This window comes from Salmo salar, chromosome ssa01 (genome assembly GCF_905237065.1).
Source record: "Salmo salar chromosome ssa01, Ssal_v3.1, whole genome shotgun sequence".
NCBI classification, from domain to species: domain Eukaryota; kingdom Metazoa; phylum Chordata; class Actinopteri; order Salmoniformes; family Salmonidae; genus Salmo; species Salmo salar.
The window spans coordinates 164290795-164309854 of record NC_059442.1 but is presented as its reverse complement, the minus strand read 5'-3'; the positions used below and the strand labels follow the sequence as shown (position 1 = coordinate 164309854).

The 19060-nt window shown below is 40.8% G+C and overlaps 1 protein-coding gene across 5 annotated transcripts in view; it reads right to left on the bottom strand.

Annotated features, from left to right (window-relative positions):
• The window catches only part of tln1 (talin 1), a 144819-nt gene that overhangs the window by 106333 nt on the left and 19426 nt on the right, over nt 1-19060 (bottom strand). For 4 of the 5 annotated variants that reach the window (XM_045693648.1, XM_045693650.1, XM_045693652.1 and 1 more), the window contains exon 2: nt 5545-5615. The gene's annotated coding sequence lies outside the window, so the exon portion shown is untranslated. Of the gene's footprint in view, nt 1-5544; nt 5616-9670; nt 9692-19060 lie in introns of those variants that run through there. The other variant, XM_045693649.1, reaches the window with a different exon arrangement.

Genomic DNA, 19060 nt, shown 5'->3' with positions numbered 1-19060 from the left:
GAGAGCACAAACCTTCGACAGAAGTGACAAGAAGAATAGGGCACTAAGTGCTAAGTAAGTACCTATCGGCACTCAGATTTGAGATGCATCTGATCCTTTAGACCAGCCCAGGCCACCTCACTAGCTCTTCTACGGTCTAGTGGCAAGGTGCAACTGCTGGGTGAGATTCTGTAGGATATAGGTTATCTAATGCTATTGAGTTTGAGGGAGGCATTGAGGAAGGCAGCACTACTTTCAGTCCACATTTCTCACTGGCATAGTACATGCCTGCTACAAGTAACCTAGATAGATAAAGCACATGCACTGCAAGTTGTTCCTTAAACATGGGAATACTTTTTTTTGAGGCAAGCGATGTACCACACCATTATGATGGGAACTTTTAAGAGTTCACAAAGTTCAAAGAGTAGCCCACACAACCAGCCTTTGTTAACCGATTAAGTTCAGAGAACATCTAAGAAGACTGGTCAAATAGCTTCCATTGTCAATCCCCAATTACATTTTTACAGGGCAAAAGTAGAATTAAGATGGAGAGTGTCTTCACAGTTCCACATGCTAACCAAATCATCTGGAGCCATGTCCATTTGTAGACATTTACTAGTGTCAGTCCTTCTCTCTGACTACTGTTTGGACAATGAACCATTTGGAAGAGGTCTAGCATGGAGGCAGAGAGTAAGGCTAAGGACTTGGTAAAAAACAGACTACATTCTGGCCCGGAAAAAATATAACATTCTTGAGTCAGTCACCTCAACCCCACTCAAAGAATGTAGCTGTCCCTCTCATGAAAACCCATCACTGAAAATAGATGCATAAAAAGCCGCTTGAGAGCTGACAAGCGATGAGAATATAGCAGAGGACGCTCTGTGGTGATATGTATTTCAGTTTCACTTCTCGTTTTTATTTTGCATTGTCATGTGCAGAATATTTTGAGCGTGGGGGTCAAGGTAGGGCACAGCCCCAGTTTGGGGACGACGACGTCATAAAACGTGATTTGTTAAATGTTATTATGATGGTTCAACGCATTAAATGCTTCATTTTCGATTTGGTACATTCCCCAGTTCAAATAAAGCATAAAAATTATTTCCAAAAGTCTTGCTACAGTGTTTGCATTCTAGGTCAGGATTTTATATAAAGGGTATTAGCATACAGAAGTAAATTTACTTGAAAGTGCCACCCGGAGTACGTGACATTCGGGGGGGGGGGGGGTCAGAATATTTTTTAACAGGACCTCGTTTTTTATTTCACCTTTATTTAACCAGGTGGCCAGTCGAGAACAAGTTCTCATTTACAACTGCGACCTGGCCAAGATAAAGCAAAGCAGTGTGACAAAAACAACACAGAGTTACACATAAACAAACGTACACAAAAGAAAAGAAAAAAGCTTTATGGGCTTTATAGTAAAGACATGTAATTTAACTGTAAAAAAAGGACCTTTTAATGTGTCATGAACACAACCAGTCATGATGTTTTCATATTTTTTGTCAAACAAATCACTTCAAAAACTAGGTTAAGTAAGTTACCTGAACAAGTTCCTTTACTCCTAATCAAGTCCAGCTTCTGAACAGTGCACTTTGCACCTGCCTTTTGAATGATAAGGGACATTATCACAAACACCATCAGGGTAATGACATTCTACCTACACAGTGACATGTATTTATGGTTGCCAAGGGCAGCCAGGCGTCCCAAAACTGTTTAACAATATAGATGTTTTTAAAAAAAATGTTATTAGTCTTCGTAAACAACAGGCGTAGACTAACAATGAAACGTTTACGGGCCCGCCCATATTCCCATGGTAACGTTAAGCCACGCCCCCAGGTAGGGTACCGCTGCAGGGTACTTTACTACGCCCAAGGACCAGGTTAAATGAACCTCGTGGTTTCACTCTATACCCAAGGACCAGGTTAAATGAACCTCGTGGTTTCACTCTATACCCAAGGACCAGGTTAAATGAACCTCGTGGTTTCACTCTATACCCAAGGACCAGGTTAAATGAACCTCGTGGTTTCACTCTATACCCAAGGACCAGGTTAAATGAACCTCGTGGTTTCACTCTACACCCAAGGACCAGGTTAAATGAACCTCGTGGTTTCACTCTACACCCAAGGACCAGGTTAAATGAACCTCGTGGTTTCAGTCTACACCCAAGGACCAGGTTAAATTATCCTTGTGGTTTCACTCTATACCCAAGGACCAGGATAAATTAACCTTGTGGTTTCACTCTATACACTGCAATGATGATGGAAAGCTGTGGACTCCGGTTAATCCATACATGTGTGTTCGAAGCACTTCATTCACCGTAAGTCTTAAGCTAACACTTGTTTGTATCTAACTAGCCATGTGTAATGCCTGTGTAAACCTGGATATTCCCTCAAGTCTGTGTAGATATCACCATAGGCTAATTTGGGCCATTTGGTAGGGTTGTCTGCCCAGTTGGCAAGTTGAAAGGACATATAGGTAAGGCTAAATTAATCTACTTTTCTAAATACCTAGACGGTTCAATGGCATGGCAAAGTTACGCAGCATATCTGAAACTAGCCAATTAGATTGAGAGTAACTTCTCTCGCTAGCCAGCCAGCAAACGTGAGTTAACCGGTGAAAAAGCTAGGGGTAAACAAACAGTGACGTCAGTATAATGCAACAGATTTACTAGCTTCACTGTCAGTGTTAGCAGGTCGGGTAACACAGAGTGGCAGAATAAGTATCATGCAAGTCATTTATTGTTGTGACAGCCAAGTACAGTATGTTAATAACGACATGTGACACTGCTGAAAATAATTATTGAAACGAGAGAAAAAAATAAAGTGTCAGTAGTTTGCTTAAGATGATGCCAAAGTTTGGCTAATTACATGGGAGTAACCTGTGTACCCTAATCGGGGCCGTGGTCAAATTAAGCCACACCTCGCCACGTGTATCTATGCAGAGACAAAAAGGAGAAATAATAGAATATTACACGAAAAATAAATAACAATAACTTGGCTATATACACAGGATACCAGTACCGAGTAGATGTGCAGGGGTACGAGGTAATTGAGCTAGATATGTACATATAGGTAGAGATAAAATGAGTCAAAAAGATTTAGAGGATAAAGCGGCAATGTAGATAGTTAACCAAATAACCAAAATTGTCAATGTATTCAGAGACGACCTATCAGATCTCAGAATTTCCAATCAGATTATAGAGAGGGCCGTGGCCACCCTGGGCAACGCCACTGTCTTCATGTTCTTCACACAGTGGGGGATGTTCCCCTGATGCAGCATAAAGCTTCAAGATGGGGGATACTTTCACAACATGACCGGCAACATTCAATTGTATCACTTCCCTGAATACACTCAACGTTACCAAATCCCCACTGTATGCTTTCAGATTTTATGCCAAAGAAACTACTAAATCGTCAAAATCTTATATTACAGTTTTCTAGGCCTTTGTTTAATTTGAACATTATATTTTAAATATTCTCCATTTATAAAAACATTTGAATGCTCTTCAGGGACAATAACATACTGAGATGTGATATTCTTCCTGCCTTTTTCAAACCGAAGGCTATTCATGGAACTCAACTTATTTGTGTGGAGCTCTTTCACTCTACAGATGCTCTGAAATGAGGTCGTAGAGGTCAAGGAACAACCTTCAAATACAAAATGGCATTTTTATACAAAGGAGGAACTCAGTGGGCTAGAATCAAGATGCCTCTCCTTCAATTTTAGCTCCACGTTGTTGTCTCTTTTTCTGGGTAAAATACAGTGGTGAAAGCAGAATTAGTTTTCCAGTGAAGCACTTATGGCCACTGATAGGAAGGTATAAACAATACACCAAGTCAGCATAAGAACTTAAATACAGTTATGGCTTCGACAAGTTAAATCTTCACCTCATTATTGTTATTTTATTGTGTTACTAAATAAACTAAAGTCATTTTTTTTAAATAAAAAGTAAATATTTTCATAACTATTTTCTTAAAATTGTTGGTTAAGGGCTTGTAAGTAAACATTTCACGGTAAGGTCTACACCTGTTGTATTCGACGTATGTGACAAATAAAATTTGATTTGAGCATTGGTAGAACAATTGGGTAACTGCACCTCATACGTTGATATTACAATTCACGTGACTGTCTTGCAACGTTTGAAGACAAACAAACTTGTGCTCGCAGCCACACAGAGCTGTCAGTCAGAGCTGCACAACTCGGTGAAGGTGTCAGGAAAACAACGTTTTTAACACCTGTAGGTTGTGGTCCTTTGTATCATGTCCCCTACAAGACAGACCTGTTTCAGTCCTGTTCAGGAGAATATCTGGGTAAGACAAATGATTCCGTGACAAACACACAAACTGCGCTTTCTTTCAAGACCTTGTGATAAGTCAACCCCATCAGTCAGCCATTGACACATTCTGAACAGGGTCAATCACGGTGTTGTTTAGACCCACCTTTAGTTGGGTCAGGTCAGGGTCAATCACAGAGTTTTTTTTAGATCGACCTTCAGTTCGGTCAGGTCTGGTTTTACGTTGCCCCTCAGACTAAACAAAGGCCTGGTTTTGAATGTTGGTGGGTTTGGTCAAAGTCTAAGGTGACTACTACGGACTGTCTATCTCTGAGGAGTTTCTGAGTCTGTTTGACAGTCTGTGGGTGGGAGGTTTCCCCCCCATTGCACACAACCCGCTTTCTGTCTAAATGGTGGATGCATTATTAAAAGAGTGAGTGACATACTAAGGTTAGACACCTTGAAAAGTGAACAAAAAGATCAGCTCCTATGTGAGACTTCACTCATCTTGCCTCAAGAAGGCACTCGACTTCTTCTTGTCTGGTAAGTTTAACAAATTAAATGTATATGTCCAATTTAAGCAGAGCAATGCTATGAGAGACTAATCTAATATAGTTGAAATAGTTTGAAGAATGACATTATCCAAGCTAAAAGAGACCTACTAACCAGGATACCGTTGTAAGTAGTGGTCTCTGGGTAAGGTATTCTCCACACAGCTGTTTGCTCCTCAGCTTGTTAAAATGGGCCCGACAGTGGCAATTATGCCTTCAGTCTTTTAGTCCAAACGACACACCAGTGAGCTCTTTGGGAAAAACAAGTTGTCACTAGACGAGATTGCCATTCAACACTTGTAAATTGTGAGTGCACATCACCAACCGTGTGATAAGATGGCTCAGATTCAGAACTGGCTTCCTGTGTTGACAGAAGCCCCAGTCTTCCTTTTAATTATGAAGCTACAACTCAGCCTGGACAAATCAATGCACTCCCATCCAGATCCACTCTGGTACAGCCAATGACAAAGATCAATGTAATGAGTAATTACATGAACTTGATGACATCACATCAACACAATATTAGGAAGGTGTTCTTAATGTTTTAGACACAGTGTAGATTGGTAATTTATAGGATCTCTGTGCATGACAGGAAAATGTGTATTGATTTTCTTGCTGGAGTTGACAAATCAATTTCCAAAAGGGGATTAATAAAGTAATATCCATCCATGTAAAATGCTTCTTTACAACATGTGAGTAGCGCTAATAGTAGATGACAGTAGAGCACAAGGTCACAGACAGTACCTGATAGAAACTGGTCTTTAATGGGAGATGTCCTCCCAGTCGGTTATGGCGCTGTAGGGTTCTTTGCCCGGCTGCAGAGAAAAAGAAAGGAGGAGTTTAGTGTAACCAAGATCAATCTTTTCATTAAACTGGAACGAATTATTGAGATTGCTGCTTAAATGACAATGTCAACAAGTCCAAATTAGATTGGACATCCAACTGTGAATATGGAATCTTCTGTGCTAATTATCATTAACAATCTCTTAATTCATCTGCTTTTTATCGTCCTAAAACTTTCCATACTTAAAATGGTTGTACGCTTAGTTTTTTTTGAAAGACTGACCTGAGGTATAGATGCAAATACAAAAAAACACAAGACATTTATGCAATTCTGCTGCTGGACTACACTGGCTGCTTAGAAGTGATGTTCCTGTCGATAGCTTCTCAGAAACACCGTCATACAAAATGCCAAAGTGTGTCAGGGTCAGAGAGGAGCGATGAGGGTTTGACAAACTGTGGTTACGTCCCAAATGGCGCCCCATTCCCTACAAAGTGCATTTATTTTGACCAGAGCCCCATTGGTCCTGGTTAAATGTAGTGCACTATATAAGGAATTGGGTTACATTTGGGATGGGCCATGTAACTTAAAACAGCCCTGTGATAGATAGAGGTGTTGAAACATGACTGGACACATCCATTATGAGTCATTTAAAAGGCAATAGGCAGCATGAACAACAGATACCAAGTGTTTTCTCTAGTGGTCACATTCATATTTGTCACATGAATTAGAAATAATGACAACGGGCCATACACAGGGTTCACCAGATAAGAAAGCATTGCAACACACACATGACCATCCTTTATCTTTGGGTCATCATACTGTAAAGCTGTGTGTATTTCCTTTCTCCACAGTTCATTTATTTACACTAGTATTTCAGGTTAATATATTGATCTAAATTAATATTACTACTTTAATATCACATCCTTGGAATATTCAGATACACAGGTAATTACACTATTAGATATAAATATGACAATGATTCATCAATTTGTCAGGACTTTCATAACAACTAATACTGCCTACACACACGCACAAGACTTGGAAAGTATTCAGACCCCTTGACTTCTTCCACATTTTGTTACGTTACAGCCTTATTCTAAAATGAATTAAATTGTTTGTTTTTTCCCCCTCAATCTACACACAATACCCCATAATGACAACGCGGTAAAATATTTGCAAATGTATTAAAAAAAATTGTTACATAAGTATTCAGACCCTCGAAATTCAGCTCAGGTGCATCGGTTTCCATTGATTTCTACAACTTGATTGGAGTCCACCTGTGGTAAATTCCATTGATTGGACATGATTTGGAAAGACACACACCTGTCTATATAAGGTCCCACAGTTCACAGTGCGTGTCAGAGAAAAAACCGAACCATGAGGTCGAAGGAATTGTCTGGGAAAGGGTACCAAAACATTTCTGTTTGGAACCACCAAGACTCTTTCCTAGAGCTGGCCGCCCGGCCAAAGTGAGGATTCGGGGGAGAAGGGCCTTGGTCAGGGAGGTGACCAAGAACCTGATGGTCACTCTGACAGCTCCAGAGTTCCTCTGTGGAGATGGAAGAACCTTCCAGAAGGACAAACATCTCTGCAGCACGCCACCAATCAGGCCTTTACCGTAGAGTTTGCCAAAAGGCACTTAAAGACCCTCAGACCATGAGAAACAAGATTCTCTGGTCTGATGAAACCAATATTGAACTCTTTGGCCTGAATGCCAAGCGTCACGTCTAGAGGAAACCTGGCATCATCCCTACGGTGAAGCATGGTGGTGGCAGCTTCATGCTGTGGGAATGTTTTTCAGTGGCAGGGACTGGGAGACTAGTCAGGATCGAGGGAAAGATGAATGGAGCAAAGTACAGTGAAATCCTTGATGAAAACCTGCTCCAGAGTGCTCAAGAGCTCAGACTGGGGCAAAAATTCACCTTCCGACAAGACAATGACCCTAAGCACACAGCCAAGACAACGCAGGAGTGGCTTTGAGACAAGCCTCAAATGTCCTTGAGTGGCCCAGCCAGAGCCCGGACTTGAACCCGATCTAACATCTCTGGAGAGACCTGAAAACAGCTGTGCAGCAAAGCTGCCTGTCCAACCTGACAGAGCTTGAGAGGAGAAGAATGGGAGAAACTCCCCAAATACAGGTGTGCCGAGCTTGTAGCGTCATACCCAATAAGACTCGAGGCTGTAGTCGCTGTAATTAACAAACTACTGAGTAAAGGGTCTGAATACTTACGGGAATGTAATATTTCCGTTTTTTCATTTGTAATACATTTGCAAAAATGTCTAAAAACCTGTTTTTGCTTTGTCATTATGGGGTATTGTGTGTAGATTGATGAGGGGAATTTTTTTTAAATCAATTTTAAGGCTGTAATGTAACAAAATGTGTAAAAAGTCAGGGGTCTGAATACTTTCCGAATGCATATCTCTATTCCAGACTCTGACATTGCTCGTTCTGATATTTCTTAATTTCTTTATTTCAATTTTTGGGGAATTATTTGTTTTGTTTTGTATTGTTAAGTATTACTGCACCGATTGGAGCTAGAAACATAAGCATTTCGCTGCACCTGCGATAACATCTGCAAAATGTGTATACGACCAATAAAATTTGACTAGAAAACTAGGCAGTTTCAAGGCTCTTAGTCAACGTGATTTTGAAATAAAGAATGAAATGAACACTCCAAACTGCTCTATAAATACAGGTGGCTAGCCCCATAGAAAGAAAACAATCGTCATCCGAGGTCCGACTCCTGATAATCCCCATTATGAGTAATCTGTTACAGTTGCTGTCTGAAGAGGCCTTAGAAGGCTATTGGAACATTGTGAGCCTTCTTCCGCTCCCTCTCTCCCTCTCTCTCTGGCCTGGCTGCAGCTCCTCCTACTTCTAGAGGGAGTGGCCTGGCTGCAGCTCCTCCTACTTCTAGAGGGAGTGGCCTGGCTGCAGCTCCTCCTACTTCTAGAGGGAGTGGCCTGGCTGCAGCTCCTCCTACTTCTAGAAGGAGTGGCCTGGCTGCAGCTCCTCCTACTTCTAGAAGGAGTGGCCTGGCTGCAGCTCCTCCTATTTCTAGAGGGAGTGGCCATGTGTGTTGCATGTCAGCAGTTCCAGACCAGACAGACAGCCCCTCCCAGGGAATGAAACATGCATGGTACGCCCGCTGACTGTTCTGTTAACTGTTCTCTCTCTCCCGCTCTGTATTTCTCTTTCTTTAGTCACGTTCTCTCTGATAAACACTAGTTTGAACTCCTTTCAAGGCCTTGAACTTTACTCAAACCACAAATATTTTTGTCATCATCACTCAACACAAGCCCCTGATACAATAACACTGCAACCCACCATTCATTATTTTGGTTTGCTGCTATCATCTACCATAGATGAAATAACATCTCAATTGAAAAGTTGTCCGTCCCGGTCTATTTTTTGGGTTTAGGTGATTTGAGTGTCAGTCATGCCTGGGGTTCATTTCCAGGCAAGCTGCGACTCACCCGCTTTGGAATGCCACAGAGTTGTAGCTAGCTCCCTACTCACTACCTCAGAGCGTGATGTCATTTCCTGTTTCAAAAGCCCTCCAACGCCATAAAAGGGAATTTTAGCCATCTGTAGGCTCAGAGAGAGAGAGAGAGAGAGAGAGAGAGAGACTTTTCCCCAGCCGGGATCTCTGTATCCTGTGCAATTAAGAGTTAGCTAGTAGTAAAGGGAAGGAAGGGTTTGTTTTGCTTATGAGAAAGACGCAGAACTACTACACCAAAGCAAACAAAGAAGTTGTGTTTAGGCACAAGTTGTCACAAAGGAGACGGAAGTTATTTCTAATGATGGGCAAAATGTCAGACCTTCCATGTGTTTACTTTTACACTAGCCTAGGTGAGGACACATCCCTCAGAGAAAGTGCATGGTGATGTGTAAGATATTAGTCTTCTGATCATCTACAGAACATACTGTATAACATCATGTCTAGTAGTATCATTGACACCAAAGATCTAATCATTCACTCAGCTTATGCTACAGTTAGTTCAATAGCTTTTACTTTTTGTACATTGATTTATTTATTTTGAGTACAACTGAAGTCGGGTCCATAGTGGCTCAATATGTCTTACCCAGGTCTTCAGAGTTTTGATGTCCCCTTGTAGGTCTGAGCCAGTTGATGTATGAAGCAGCTAGCCCACTATTGACGGGAGTGGAACGCTTCCCCACCCTGACTGAGAAAAGGAAGTCACCGGCCAGAGCTGCAATTATTGCAGCGTTTCCGCTGCCGAGTAACAAAGAGCCAGCTCGCAAACAATACGGTCGTAGTGCATCGCTTTGACACTATAGGGCCTATCAGAAAGTATTCATACCCCTTGACTTATTCTACATTTTGTTATGTTACAGCCTGAATTTAAAATGGATGAAATAGATTTTTGTTCTCACCCATCTACACACAATAAAATAAAAAACATAAATATCTCATTTAAATAAGTATTCACACCCCTGAGTCAATACTTTGTAGAAGCACCTTTGGCAGCAATTACAGCTGTGCATCTTTCTGGGTAAGTCTCTAAGAGCTTTCCATACCTGGATTGTGTAATATTTACTCATTGTTCTTCAAGCTTTGTCAAATTGGTTGTTGATCATTACTAGACAACCATTTTCAGGTCTTGCCATAGATTCTCAAGTTTTAACTCGGCAAAATTTTAACTCGGCCACTCAGGAACATTCTGTGTCTTCTTGGTAAGCAACTGCAGTGTAGATTTGACCTTGTGTTTTAGGTTATTGTCCTGCTGAAAGGTGAATTTGTCTCCCAGTGTCTGATGGAAAGCAGACTGAACCAGGTTAATCTCTAGGATTTTGCCTGTGCTTAGCTCCATTCCGTTTCTTTTTTAACCTGAAAAACGCAAGTCCTTAACGATTACAAGCATACCCATAACATGATGCAGCCACTACTATGCTTGAAAATATGGAGAGTAGTACTCAGTAATGTGTTGTATTGGATTTGCCCCACACATAATACTTTGTATTCAGGACAAAAAGTGAATTGCTTCACCACATTTTTTGCAGTATTACTGTAGTGCCTTTATTGCAAACAGAATGCATGTTTTGGAATATTTTTTATTCTGTACTAGCTTCCTTCTTTACACTCTGTCAATTAGGTTAGTATTTAGAGTCACTACAATGCTGTTGATACCTTCTTAGTTCTATCACAGGCATTCAACTCTGCAACTATTTAAAAAAGTTACCATTGGCCTCATGGTGAAATTCCTGAGTGGTTTCCTTCCTCTCCGGCAACTGTTAGGAAGGACGCTCGCATATTTGTAGTGACTGGGTGTATTAATATACCACTCAAAGAGTAATGAATAACTTCACCATGCTCAAAGGGATATTCAATGTCTGCTTTTTTTTTTACCAATCTACCAATGGGTGACCTTAGCAAGACATTGGAAAACCTCCCTGGTCTTTGTGGTTGAATCTGTGTTTGAAATTCACTGCTCGACTTAGGGTACATGTTAAACACTATTATTGCACACAGTGACTCCATGCAACTTATTAAGCACATTTTTACTCCTGAACTTATTTAGGTTTGCCATAACAAAGGGGTTGAATAGTTATTGAATCAATACATTTCATGTTTAATTATATAAAAAAATGGGACATTATTCCACTTTGACATTATGGGGTATTGTGTGTAGACCAGTGACAAATCTCAATTTAATTCAATTTTAAAGATCAATACAGTTACATATTAAATACAGTTACAATATTATATCGATAGCTTGTTCTCCATCTTCTCCAACACTGAGCCAACATGTTTTCAGCACATAACTGATCATAACTCATGTGCTCATGGCTCCCTTGTCTCTCTGCAGCATACTTATAGTAAGCAATATGTTTGGACCATCAAAATCACAATAAAATCGCAGCACTGAATTGCAATACATATAGAATTTTGAGAATTGTTGTTTTGTGACTAATTCTAAGAATCTGTATATACAACTAGGGTACGGGACATCAAATTTGCAATACATATAGAATTGGAATACATATCGTATCGGCACCTGCGTATGGGGACAACGTTGTACCCTAAGGTCCCTCAGTATGGGGACAACGTCGTACCCTAAGGTCCCTCAGTATGGGGACAACGTCGTACCCTAAGGTCCCTCAGTATGGGGACAACGTCGTACCCTAAAGTCCCTCAGTATGGGGACAACGTCGTACCCACATTATATAGTTTGTATCTTCGCTGTCTTATATCGAATTTTCCAAGCTTGGAAGAGATTACTACTATCAGAGACTGTGCAGACTGCAGAACAATCATGACGGGGAATCTTAGTGGCTATTTGTGATGCATTTTAACCTGCTGATACAGACTGTACTGCTGTCGAACAAATGTTTTTGCATAACAAACATACTCCCAAACACCTCCTGTTCTTCACAAAACTCCGTAATGTCCCATCACCCACTTACCATTATGTAAGTACAAAGATATTTGCATTTTGTAGAGATAGAATGTGGAAATAAGCTAATAGGATTTAGAAGTTTGATTTACACTAGTATATGGAGCTAGGCCTAAATACCAGTAACACAAAACAGATGCAGTCTGACTTTAAAACAACCTAGAACAAGATGAACTGAGATATACCTCAAAATATTTAATTTCATTATCAAAAGATCCGTATATATGGTTAATAACTATACTGTTCTTGAATTTTCTAGAATTTAAAATGGTACACTATTGAAGTTTAGTTGCTAATCGTTTATGGCATCTCCTTGGTTTCACGTAAACAATATACTTGCTCATGAGGGTAGAGAGGTGTGTCTCTTTCTATCCAATGTGGTAATATTGGCAATATTTCTGTCCATTTGGGGGGGACCCTTTTGGGTCAAGATTGGAGCCAATACTTTTCTCACTACTCGACTTCAATCAGCCAATCAACTACAGAGAAAGTTGGGGGGCATCGGCGGGCCCTCCATAACAAGGTGACACCATGGTGGTGGTTTTATTTTGGAGGGCCTCGTGTCACCACTGATATGAAAATATAGCTGTGTGACATGAGGATATGCTCCCTCGCACTTGCCAGCGTAACTGAACCCCGTAGCAACTCCACCAGGCGCCAGAGAGGGGGAATGGAGCCAACTAGATCACTCAGTGTGAGAACTGCTAATTGGGAAAGAAGGAGTGATATACACTCAACACGCAAAGCAAGTAGGGGACTGTGGAAATATTACCATGGCCCCCCTCACATCAATTAGGCTACCTAGTCCAACCAACCCTGTGTCTCTCTAGGGCCCTGCCCTACACTGGACGTGATGATCTGAAAGAATTGGATAGGTACAATATTAGTACTACGATGAAAAATCCATCTGGCACTAGCCTATCAGAGGGCAAGGTGGAGCTATAACCATAATGCCTGGATACAGTGCATTCTGAAAGTATTCACACCCCTTGACTTGTACTTTCCGAACGCACTGTATCCAGATCTTTCAGATCTACCTGAGGTGTCTAGGACAAGAGGTTGTTTTTGGACTAGGTCCAGGTCTCTCAATCCCAATGTCAAAAACCCCTTTAGCACTTCCAATCAAATCAATGAGGCACCATTCACTTTTCAGGAATATCAACCTATCAAAAGGCTCTTTCAAGGAATAAAGATTAGACAACCAAGGCTCTGGAAGCAACATGAAATTCTTCCCAAGCAGACGGGAGACACCAAAACAAGCAAAAGGATTAACTATAATAGACTAACCCTCATCGTTACCCATCCTGCCCTGACCACCAACACCCAATCAGAGATATGGACCAATGAAGGTAACCCTAATCCTTACTGGTTACCCATCCTGCCCTGACCACCAACACCCAATCAGAGATATGGACCAATGAAGGTAACCCTAATCCTTACTGGTTACCCATCCTGCCCTGACCACCATCAACACCCAATCAGAGATAAGGACCAATGAAGGTAACCCTAATCCCTATCTGTTACCCATTCAGCCCTGTCCACCGTCTAGACCCAATCAGAGATATGAACCAATGAAGATAATCCTAATCTCTAATCCAAACCTCCAACCCCATAATCAATTTAGTCAGTGGAAAATCCATCTTGGAGAAGTTGGACTGGATCTTGTGTAGTGCTTGCCTGGCTACCCAAACTCCTTTCTCCGGCCAAATGCTACGCCTACGGACATTAGATCCAGACTCATTACCTCCCCAACAATTTCTAGTCAGTCCCAGAAACTGATGGGTTGGGCCAGAGCCAGAACACACATGGGTAAAGCAACTTTTTGAAAATTCGTCATTGGCTTTGATACTCTGATTGGTTAGAGATGATCCAATCGTTGATGACTTAGTTTTTTACAATACCCCTCACTTTGACCACGAACGACTGAAGTATGGAGCGAACGATAGAGCAGTTTGAGTTGTCAGGCAAGTGTAGTGCTAGATCAAGATACTGGTAGGAATATAGGGTGACTAACTTTCCCGATTGTGTGGGACAGTCCGTCCTGCTTTTGGCTCTTTGTTGCGCAACCAAACAATCATGTCCCACATTTTTATAAACAAATGAAAACGCCACTTATTTACAAAAAAAAATTCTGTCAGACTTCCCATTTATTTGATGAGAATTGACATTCCAACCTGTCTCTTTTGAAGTCACGTTGTGCTAAATGACAAGATCATAAGGATGTGGTACTGGTGATGTTGAACACTTCTCCAATCATTGTGAGATCTGATAATCTGCGCAGTGCAAGACAGAGGCCAAAGTCATTATCGTCAAGTACTCCTACTTGTCCAAGATCCAACAGCATAACGGCTGCTGACATGTGTTGAGGCGAAACCGTGCAATATTCCATCTGTTCACTCCATGTCTCACAATATCTACAACCACACAGAACAGTAGCCTGCCTAGAACAGTAGCCTGCCTAGAACAGTAGCCTGCCTAGAACAGTAGCCTGCCTAGAACAGTAGACAGCCTAGAACAGCCAGGCATCATTTATGACTACAATCTAGTTGAGAAAAATCTACATTTCACTATAACTGGACAACAAACACCTAGGATAACAAGGTTTCCTCAGAATTTCACATTGAAAGGAGCTACAGTGAGTGTAGATAAATGAACAAGGTGTTCAGTGAAGGAAGTCCTTGAATGCGTTCTGAGCTGAACTCACCAACCTTCTCTGTAGGGTCAATGAGAGGTTATGGTATAGTACTGGAAAATAACACAATAAACCTGGGGCTCTTACAGAAGTAGTACTGTACCTCCAGTGAGTTACAATTAAGGAACTAAAGTTCTTAAAGCAGGTAATATCAGGTAACCATGAGTTATATGGAAGCCAGGCTAAGAATTAGCTCAGTCAAGGGAATTTGATAATCCATTTAGCACCAGGGCTTCAAGTTCATCGCAAATCTTTGATCTACGATGTTCATGTTTTGGGGTGTGGCTGGAGAGTCTATGATACGCCTTGAAAGGAGATGTATCATAGAATGATCCCGCAGGTGAAGAAGCCGGATGTGGACGTCCTCGGCTGGCGTGGTTACACGTGGTCTGTGGTTGTGAGGCCGGTTGGACTTAGCCAAATTCTGTTAAATTAAGTTGGAGGCAGCTTATGATAGAGAAATTAACATTACATTCTCTGGCAACAGCTCTGGTGGACATTCCTGCAGTCAGAATTCCAATTTCACACTCCTTCAAAACTTGAGATATCTGTAGCATTGTGTTGTGTGACAAAACTGCACATTTTAGAGTGGCCTTTTATTGTCCCCAGCACAAGGTGCTGTTTAATCAGCTTCTTGATATGTCACACCTGTCAGGTGGATGAATTATCTTAGTAAAAGGAGAAATGCTCACAAACATGGAGCTGGGTGAGTCAGACAAAAAAAATTGAGAAATAAGCATTTTGTGCGTATGGAACATTTCTGGGGTCTTTCATTTCAGCTCATGAAACATGGGACCAACACTTTACATGTTTTGTTTATATTTTTGTTCAGTATAAATACAAGTTAATTCATCTTCAATCTTTTGTCTAGAACCTTCAGCTTTTGGTTGAAGAGGTTTTGCGGTTTTGCTGATGAATGGCTCTCTGAAATGCGTCATGGCATCGTAATTGAAATGTAAACAATGACTGATTAGAAAGGCTGAGCATGATAAACAGGCCAAATAAAATTAAGAAAAAGTCAATATCGTCAAGGTTATTGCAAAGAAAACATGAACACAAAACCCTTTTATCTGTAGCTCTGGTGTTCTGCAGCAGACAGGTCACTCATTGTGTTGGGACCCACCATGTTCCAGAGCATCCCGTAGCCTTTTAGTACAGATCACTGCACAGGTCAGGGGCCTTTATCTGCACCAGACACAATACAGCTGTTGCAGCCTACTGTAATTATTACACAATTAGGACACATTAGTTCCTAGGTTTGGTCACTCAAAAAGGACAGAGTAGTCTTGAGACAACAGTTTTACTTCAACAAATATATATTCCCCCCAAATAATGTATTTATTGTCACAGCCTAAGACCGTTTGAGATAAATAAATCCAATAGGGGTACACAAACCTAAAGCTTGGGATGTAATAAGTAAACAATAACTCATATTATAAGAGACGGAGCTGGGTGAGTCAAGTCTTCATTCACATGATATAGCCATGGAAAGTGAGTCATTGGTGAAATTCTTGAGACCTAAAAACATCTTATGGGCAGTGGTGATCTGACTAAGGACATATTTTCTCAAGATGCATAATGCCAACGCCTGCCACGCCCAGAGTGGACACACCATAGACTGTATATAGACACACACACACACACACACACACACACACACACACACACACACACACACACACACACACACACACACACACACACACACACACACACACACACACACACACACACACACACACACACACACACACACACACACACACACACACACACCACTATTATGACAACGGCCATCCCCAACCAGCAGCCTGACATAACCTCAGTGCTCAAGCCTCTGTGTCCACACGAGCTCCTCCCCAAACACTGCCTGCATTCCCAGCTCAGTCACGGCCAAAAATACACCCTTTCTCCTCCCCCACCCTGTCAAAAAGGGAGAAAATGAAGACGCCTCAAACTAAATACACAAGTATGCACAAAGAGCAACCACAGTGAATATAAATAATCAAATCATAACAGGAACATTGTTTTGATGATGGTGAAATAGGATAACAAAAGTAGTACGGTATATCGTTCATTACATTTTCCCAGAACCCATTGTGTTAGCCATTATTAGATTTCAATACAACAGAACTAGCTGTACTTCAAAGCAATAGCATGCTAGCTGTTCCCATAGACTACCAGTCATTGTGCTAACGCTAGTTGGCAACTTCCTTCAAACTGCACACAGAGACATAAAAATGGTATCTACGAGTTCATCCCACTCTGGGGAGGTAGATAATCTCCATGTATCCCTTTAATAGAAATGGAATTCTAAGTCCTTTAAAAAAAAAAAACATGAACAACTTCTAACATCACTGAAATAAATAAATCAGAATCACTGGAAAGTAGAACCAAAATCAGTAACCCTATGAATGTGAAATTCAAGGTCGTCGCAGCACGACAGACTGTCTACAGCAGGTACCGGGACACACTTGTAATGCACAGCTCCCCTTCTAGGGCTTGCGGGTATGATTAAGCTATGCCTTAGGCCTATAATTGTTTGATCTCTACATCTGAGCGGCCGGAACGTGTCTGTACTTTCAGGAAGAGATTAGCTCAAATCCTCACACACAGTTTATCATCGTGCCGAAAACTAGCAGCTTATCTTTCCCGACAGGCTAGCCTTTGAAGTAGGGATGGGCATTTGACATTCTCTTTACTGTTCGAGTACTCGCATGACTTTTCTTCTTCCCCCGAGTACTCGAATTCATACATACATACATACATACATACATACATACATACATACATACATACATACATACATACATACATACATACATACATACATACATACATACATACATACATACATACATACATACATACATACATACATACATACATACATACATACATACATACATACATACATACATACATACATACATACATACATACATACATACATACATACATACATACATACATACATACATACATACATACATACATACATACATACATACATACATACATACATACATACATACATACATACATACATACATACATACATACATACATACATACATACATACATACATACATACATACATACATACATACATACATACGTATGTTTGGGATCACTAGTTTGAAAAACAGACGCCTCATAAGTCCTCAGCTGGCAGCTTCATTAAATAGTACAACAAAACACCAGTCTCAACGTCTACAGTGAAGAGGCGACTCCGGGATGCTGGCCTTCTAGGCAGAGTTCCTCTGTCCAGTGTCTGTGTTCTTTTGCCCATCTTAATATTTTATTTTTATTGGCCAGTCTGAGATATGGCTTTTTCTTTGCAACTCTGCCTAGAAGGAGTCACCTCTTCACATCCCGGAGTCACCTCTTCACTGTTGACGTTGAGACTGGCGTTTTGCGGTTACTATTTAATGAAGCTGCCAGTTGAGGACTTGTGAGGCATCTGTTTCTCAAACTAGACACTAATGTACTTGTCCTCTTGCTCAGTTGTGCACCAGGGCCTCCCACTCCTCTTTCTATTCTGATTAGAGCCAGTTTGCTCTGTTCTGTGAAGGGACACAGCGTGGTATGAGATCTACAGTTTCTTGGCAATTTCTCGCATGGAAAAGCCTTCATTTCTCAGAACAAGAATAGACTGACGAATTTCAGAAGAAATTTCTTTGTTTCTGGCCATTTGAGCCTGTAATCAAACCCACAAATGCTGATGCTCCAGATACTCAACTAGTCTAAAGAAGGCCAGTTTTATTGCTTCTTTAAAATCAGCACAACCGTTTTCAGCTGTGCTAACATAATTGCAAAAGGGTTTTCTAATGATCAATTAGCTAATCCAAGTTAATAATTTTAAAAGGCTAACACATTGGAACACAGGAGTGATGGTTGCTGATAATGGCCTTCTGTAGATATTCCATAAATCTGCCATTTCCAGCTACAATAGTCATTTACAACATTAATGTCTAAACTGTATTTCTGATCAATTTGATGTTATTTTAAATGGACAAAAAAGTGTTTTTCTTTAAAAACAAGTACCAAGCACACAAGGCCTGCACTGGAATAAAAATTGTGCCTTTATCTATATGCCAACAGATCGTAACATGCCTAATGTATCCTAACCATTACTGATAACAAATCCTAATCTATTTCGTTACATTACATAGGGCATTTAATTTTGTAGGCCTAAACAGAGCTTGTGTGAACACAATTGAGTGAATGAGACACGGAGGGGAAAGGGAATTTAGGCAGAACAACGGCTTGGTTTCTTTTTTGTTGTACCCCGCAAAAGCACATGTACAAATGGAACACTAGAGTCTAATCAAATAGTTTTGCGGTATTTGAAAAAAAAATG